This window comes from Chrysochloris asiatica, unplaced genomic scaffold (assembly GCF_000296735.1).
Source record: "Chrysochloris asiatica unplaced genomic scaffold, ChrAsi1.0 scaffold00066, whole genome shotgun sequence".
NCBI classification, from domain to species: Eukaryota; Metazoa; Chordata; class Mammalia; order Afrosoricida; family Chrysochloridae; genus Chrysochloris; species Chrysochloris asiatica.
Window position 1 is genome coordinate 16,253,669 of NW_006408584.1, and position 7,674 is coordinate 16,261,342.

The 7,674-nt window shown below is 40.1% G+C and overlaps 1 pseudogene; it reads left to right on the forward strand.

The window, feature by feature from the left end:
- The first annotated feature begins 3,461 nt into the window (after window positions 1-3,461).
- Window positions 3,462-3,823, forward strand: LOC102814704 (annotated as a pseudogene).
- Window positions 3,824-7,674: the final 3,851 nt, after the last annotated feature.

The following is a 7,674-nucleotide window of genomic DNA, read 5'->3' on the forward strand; positions in this document are numbered from 1 at the left end:
CTCTTCCAACATCATAACTCAAATGCATCAATTCTTCCACAATCTTCCTTATTCACTGTCCAACTTTCACATGCATGTTAGGTAATGAAAATACCAAGGCTTGGGGTCAAGCCCAGATTAGTCTTCAAACTGACATCTTGTGTCTTCAACACTTTAAAGAGGTTTTGTGTAGAAGACTTGTGTAATGCAATATGTCGTTAAATTTCTTGACTGCTGCTTCCATGAGTGTTAATGGTTGATTCAAGCAAAATGAAGTCTTTGACAACTTCAATATTTCTCCATTTATATGAATGTTATTTACTGGTCCAGTGGTAAGGATTTTTGTTTTCTTTTCATTGAGATGCAACCCATACCAAAGGCTTTGATCTTCATCAGTAAGTATTTTAAGCCCTCTTCACTTTCAGCAAGCAAGGTTGTGTGATCTGCATATGGCATATGGTCAATGAGTCTTCTTCCAATCCTGACATCACCTTATTCTTCATACAATTCAGCTTCTCTTATCATTTGCTCAGCATACAGTTTCAACAAATTTGGTGAAAGAATACAACACTGGCACACACCTTTCCTAATTTTAAACCATTCAGTGTTCCCATATTCTGTTCAAACAACTGCCTCTTGGTTTATGTACAGGTTCCTCATGAGCACAATTAAGCATTCCAGAATACTCATGCTTGGCAATGTTGCCCATAGCTAGGCATGATCCACACAGTTGAAAGCTTTTGTGTAGTCATTAAAGCACAGGTAAACATCTTTCTGGTATTCTCTGATCTCAGCTAATATCCATCGATTGTCAGCAATAATATCTCACGTTCCACGTCCTCTTCCCAATCAGGTTTGAACCTCTGGAAGTCCTTTGTCAATGTATGGTTTCAGTCACTTTTGTATTGTCTTTAGTAAAATTTTACTCACATGGGATATCATTGTCTGATGATTTCCACATTCTGTTGGGTTATCTGTCTTTGGAACGATCACAAATATGGGTCTCTTCCAGTCATCTGGCCAGGTAGTTGTCTTCCAAATTTCTTGGCATAGATGAGTGAATGTCTCCAGTGCTGCATCGGTTTGTTGGAAGATTTCAATTTTTATTGCATCTATTCCAGGTGTCTTGTTATTTGCCAATGCCTTTAATAAACCTTAGATGTCTTCCTCCAGGATCATTGGATGTTGATCATCTGCTATCTCTTGAAATAGTTGAACATCGATCATTTTTTTTTTTTTCATAGAGTGACTCTTTATTCCCTCCATGTTCTTTTGAAGCTTTCTATATCATTCCATATTTTGCCCATGTTGTCAAGTACCGTAGAGTCGGTTCCAAACCATTCCAACCCTATATAGGGTTTATGAGGTGCAGTTGGTGAGCTTGAGCTGCCAGCATTGGGGTGCAAACAAACTTTTCTGTCCAGTGCATTAACCCACAGTGCCACAACAGGAATCCATTTTGCCCATAGAATTCTTCAGTATTGCAAAATGAATCTTGAGTTTTTTTCTTCAGTTCCCTTAGCTTGAGAAATGATGAGTGTGTTCTTTGAGTTTTCTAATTTCAGGCATCAGCACATTTTGTTATAATATCTCATTTTGTCTTTTTGAGCTGACCTGTGAAATTTTCTGTTCAACTCTTGTACCTCCTCACTTCTTCCATTTGATTTAGCATCTCTATACTGGAGATCAAGTTTCAGCATCTTTTCTGACATTCATTTTAGTCTTTCCCTTCTTTATTATCTTCCTAATGACCTTTTGCTTTCTTCCTGTATGATATTATTGATGTCATCCCACAACTCTTCTGGTCTTTGGTCTGTAGTGTCTTATGCATAAAATCCATGTTCCAGGTGATCCCTAAATTGAGATGGGATACATTCAAGGTCATATTTTCACTCTTATATACTTGTTTTCATTTTCTTCAGCTTTAGGCTGAACTTGCTTGTGGGAAATTGATGGCCTGTTCAATAGTCTACCACTGGCCTTGTTTTAACTGATAATATGGAGCTTTTCCACCATATCTTTCCACAGATGTAGTCATTTTTAGCTCTGTGTCTTCCATCTGGTGAGGTCATTGTGTATAACCATGTCTTATGTTGTTTAAAAAGGGTATTTTCAATGAAGAATTCATTGGACTTGCAAAATTCCATCATGCGATCTGCATGATGGTTTCTATCACAAAGGTGATATTTTCCAACTATTTAATATTTGAACTGCAAGGCCGATGGTTAAAGCTCACCGGTTGCTTCTTGTAAACCCTATACAGGGTCACTAAGGGTCAGAACCGACTAGACGGCACTTAACAACAACTACTGCTTAAAGTTGTTGCTACCCTTAAAGTTCAAAACTACCATCCAGAGGCTTCCCAGGCGCCACCACACTTCCACTAGTCCCCTGAGTTCCCTGCTCCAGACCAATCTGCCGTCAGGACTCCTGATAAATGCCGTGACGTCGCTGATGAGCAGACTTGCCTAGACATGCGCGTTCCGGCCCAGGTGGGAGGGTCATTTTAGAACCCCCTGGATTCGTTATGCAAAGTAGGTCACTTGGAGAGACTCTTCGAAGAGCCCAGATTCGCACTCCACGTCACGGCGAAAGCAGGGCAGTCCTCAGCACCTCAACTCCAAAGAGCTACAGCTAGAGCGCCTAGCTTTGGCCGAGGTGACAGAGCCCCAGCAGCCAGCTGCAGAATTGGATAAGAAGGTTCCAAAGCCAGCCTGCCTCTCCAAGGAAAGCAGTGATTCCCAGAAGACTCCTGTCACTTCCCTGCCATCAGAGGGAAAGGGACAAATGGCCACCCTTGGAGAGAGGACTTTCAAAATGTTGCTATCCAGGCTGCCACTTCAAAACTGTTCATTGCATGAATGATTTGGATCGCCACCTCAGAATCCACGCAGGAAAACAAATCATTTTGTTAATATCATTGATCTCGTGGGAAGAGTCTACTTGAAAGCTGCAAGTCTGGCTGGTGGCTACTTTTCACAAATCCCAGCTTTCACTGAGAACTCAAATGTTACCCCTTATATTACCTCAAATATTTTCCTTGAAATGACAAGTTGTCTTGGTTCATTTAGAAGGGAATGACTGCCAAATGCATCAGCTTTTCACAATTTCAAGTCAAAATTGTGCTCCATGGAAGAAAACACTCCCAGTTCATTGTGCCATATAAACCATCTCACAGTGCCAACCATCGACTCATGTACAACAACACCGTGCTGGCCTCCCATTCTATCACTTTGAATATGAAGAGAATTTAGGGTGGAGATCTAATAAAATTCGTGGTTTTTGCTGCTTCATGGAGGATATTCCTAAATGAAACTGGCTTTAAAAGTTCATGGGACGTTCCAAGATTCCCTCTATTCCCCTTTTGTTCTTCAGATGGCTCCAGCACCATCAGTGGGTGTGGGGAGTGGGCCTTGCTCCCTGCCAGCTTCCTGATCCTGTCAGAACATCCAGGTCAGGCTCAAAGCTGCCCTACAGGCATCATGCGGAGCACCTTGCTGATTGCAGCCACCCTAACCCTCAGCCTGAGCCAGAGCTGCATGGCTGTCTGTGAGGAGTCACAGGAGCAGGTGGGGCCCTACGGAGGCCACAGGACTTGGATCTCTACCAGCTGCCCCCTTCACTGCAAGGAAGACTCTTAAACCACCACTCAGTCTCTCTGGATGGGTTGAGCCAGGCCAGCATGGATCCCAAAGAGTCAACATACCCCCAGAAACGTGCTATGCATGACTTCTTTGTGGGGCTTATGGGCAAGAGGAACAACCAGCCAGATACTCCTCTTGATGTGAACCAAGAGAAGGTCCCCAGCTTTGGCAACCTCAAGTATCTTCCCAACGCAGAGTGAGCACTCCATTTCTGGATCCCAGAGCTCCTCACGAAGACACCCTGTCACTCTCTCATGATCCTCACTGTCCTTTCTTTGATTTCCATTCTCTCCCATCACTGTAACATGTTCATGCTTGGACTCCTCTTCACTTCTACCTCACCCTCTTGTAGAAAGTATGTAGTGACTATCCATGATTCCAATAGACAAGGACTACATAGGCATGGAGCTTCTGTAGTGTCCACATTAAAAATACAAGGTCCCTTCTACTCCTCAAGAATGAAATATTTTTGCATATGAAAACAAACAAACAAAGGACCATCCATTCTGCTGGGGAAAGATGAGGCTCTCTGTTTCTGTAATGATGTACAGCCTCAGAAACCCTATGCAGGGCCCCTATGTGTGGTAATCAACTCCATGGCAGTCAACCACCATATATATTTTATTGTTATTAAGTGCTGTTGAGTTGCTTCCAACCCATAGTGACCCTATGTAGTTTTTCAGAAGCTGTAGATCTTTATGGGATCAGAAATCCTCATCTTTCTCCCATGGAACAGCTGGTAGTTTTGAATTGCTAACCTTTAGGTTAGAAGCCTAACTTGTAACCACAAAGCTACCTGAGATATACCTTTATATGGAGTACTGGTGCGGCACTGTGGGTTAATGCTCTGGACTGCAAAGTTGGATTGAACCAAAAAGTCAGTGGTTCCAGCTTACCAGCTGCTCCTTGAAAACCCTATACAGAGTTGCTGGGGGGTCTGAACTGACTTCATGGCACTTACCAACAGCAATATATATAGCCCTGGTTTTGTTTCTGTAGAGAGCCCAACCTAAGATAATTATGATAAAGATAAATGCATAATTATAGATTAAATATTGAAATTACCATTAGCACTACCTTAACATTATACTTGTTCTTGTTGTTATATATCTATAAATATTAGTTTGATTTTGTTGTTATATATCTATAAATATCTATAAACAAATAGTTTGATTTTGGCTACTAAGGAAAAGTTTGCTGGTTTAAATACAGGCAGCATTATTGGGGGAAAAAAAATCTGGTGATCGGCTTCCATATGTAGCTCAATTCTGTTCTGTGACATATGGGATTGTAACTGATTGAAAGTCCATGAGTTGGACAGCAACAGATTTGGTTTGATGTGTGTGTATGGAGAGAGAGAGAGATAATAGAGAACAAAGTTTTCCAAACTTTCATAGTTTGCTGGTATTCCTAGACAAAAGAGAATGTCTAGATATAATTGCTGATGTCCGATGGATCTTGGCTGAAGGCATTGAATATCAGAAAGATGTTTACCTGTGCTTTACTGACTACGCAAAGGCTTTCAATTCTGTGGCTCATGACAAGCTATAGACAACCTTGCAAAGTGTGAGTATTCCTTAACACTTAATTGTGCTCATGAAGAAACTGTACCTGGACCAAGAGGCAATTGTTTGAACAAAACATAAAACACTGAATGCTTTAAAATTAAGAAAGGTATGCAACAAGGTTTGCTGAGCAAATCATCTGAGAAGCTGGGTTATATGAAGAAAAACGTGGCATTAACAACCTGCGATATGCAGATGATACAACCTTGCTTGCTGAAAGTGAAGAGGACTTAAAACATTTACTGATGAAGATCAAAGAACACAGCCTTCGGTATGGATTGCATCTCAATGAAAAGAAAACAAAAATTCTGACCACTGGACCAATAAACAACATTCTTATCAATGGAGAAAAGATTGAAGTTGTCAAGGACTTCATTTATCTTGGATCAACTATCAACACTCACGGAAGCCGCAGTCAAGAAATCAAATAATGTATTGCATTAGGCAAATTTGCTGCACAAGACCTTTTTAAAATGTTGAAGAGCAAAGATGTCAGCTTGAGTACTAAGGTGCTCCTGACCCAAGCCATGGTATTGTCAATAACCTCAAATGCACGTGAAAGCTGGACAGTGCTTTTGAGTTATGCTGTTGGAGGAGAATATTGAAAGTGCCATGGGCTGCCAAAAGAACCAACAGATCCGTTTTGGAAGAAGTACAGTTAGAGCACTCCCTGGAGGCCAAGATAGCCAAATTTTGTCTCTCATACTTTGGACATATTGTCAGGAGGGAACAGTCGCTGGAGAAGGAGATCATGTTTGGTAAGGTGGAGGGTCAGAGAAAAAGAGGAAAACCCCCAACAAGATGGATTGGCCAAGTGGCAGCATCAATGGACTCAAGTATGGCAACAATAGTGAGGTTAACCCAGGATCGGGTAGTGTTTTGTTCTGCTGTGCATAGGGTCGTTGTGAGTCGGTACCTACTCGATAGCACCTAACAACAACAACAATAGTTCCATTTACTAACTGAATAGAAATCACCCAAAATCTAGCTGCATAAAGATATCACATCACCGAAGGAATGTACCATGATTTAACGTTGAAACAGCTTCATATAGTGTCAACAAATATTATTTCTATTTTCCTCTAGAAAATATAAAATATCACAGTTATCTGTTCGGGGTTGCTTCAGTACCCAAGAATGTCTCAGAACACAGTTTGGAAAACATGAGTTTAGAGTAAACCTAGAAACTATTTTATATCTAATCTCTTATCTCAATTAAATCACACATATATTATTGTTGTTAAGTTCCATTGGTTTTGACCTATAATGACCCTGTATAGGGTTTCCAAAGAGCAGATGGTGAGCTTCAACTGTCAACATTGTGGTTCAAAGCGACTGTGCAGTCCAATGCATTAGCCCACAGTGCCACACCAAGACTCCACACATAAAATAGCAACTAGTATTTTAATGTATTCATCTCTGCTCCATCTAAAATTGACCTATCTCTGTTCAATCTAAAATTGACCATCCATTAAGGTTTAAAAAACTAAATAAACTTGGAATTGGATATGCTTTCAGGCTTCAAAGTGAAACAACAGTTTTTTTAGATACCATCTATTCAGCCCTCTTTTTTCTTCAGTGGGAAAGTATCAATTGTTGACATACAACTTATTTAGGAATAAGCTTCATTTGTCTTTTCAAAATTACAGTCAATATTTCTCATTATTCCCCTGAAGAAATAAACAGATAATATTTCTCCATCATGATTGTAACTTTACATTATAAATCTCAATGACTATCCTTGGTTTATCAAATGATTTCTAAATTAATACTCCCCAACATGCAAGTGTATTGCATTTTTATCATATTTTTAACATATAAAATTTCAACAATCTTCACACACATACTGAGATAATGGTTTCCTCCAGTCTTACATTCCTCATCAAGTTAGACTCGGGGAAAAAATTCTAATGAAATATTTTTTTAAAAGGAAAATATTTCTCCACAAATAATATGAGGATAAGCATCAAATGGCATCATCTAATTACAGAAGAATCCTGGATACTTGGAAAGAAATGCTGAGGGTTTGTGTATGTACGTAAGAGAGAGACAGAAAGAGATTCACATTGATTATGACAATATGACAGAATGAATGTGGGCAGATCAAGAAGGAGTGGGAGTTATGCTCAAAGGGTGGGCCAGACAACGCGGTAGGCCAAAAGACTTTCTCAAATTATTGGCAGTGTTCACATAGACCTAAGTGATTCTATCAGAACGTGCTAAATACCAATGATAACCAACGGCAAATTGTAACATTCCAAAAGCAATCTGAGCAATCCTTCCTCCACACATTCCTCAGAGGGTTATCACAACAGTAACCACAGGTATTATAAACAGTGTCACCCTCTAACTGGGCAACTGACCTCTACACACGCAGTAGTTTAATTTGAGACTGACTTCTGCACCAACAATTGATGAAATGTTTTACTATTTTACTTTTAGAATTAAGTACAGGATCCTATTGCAGTAACATGAGCAAAAGTGTC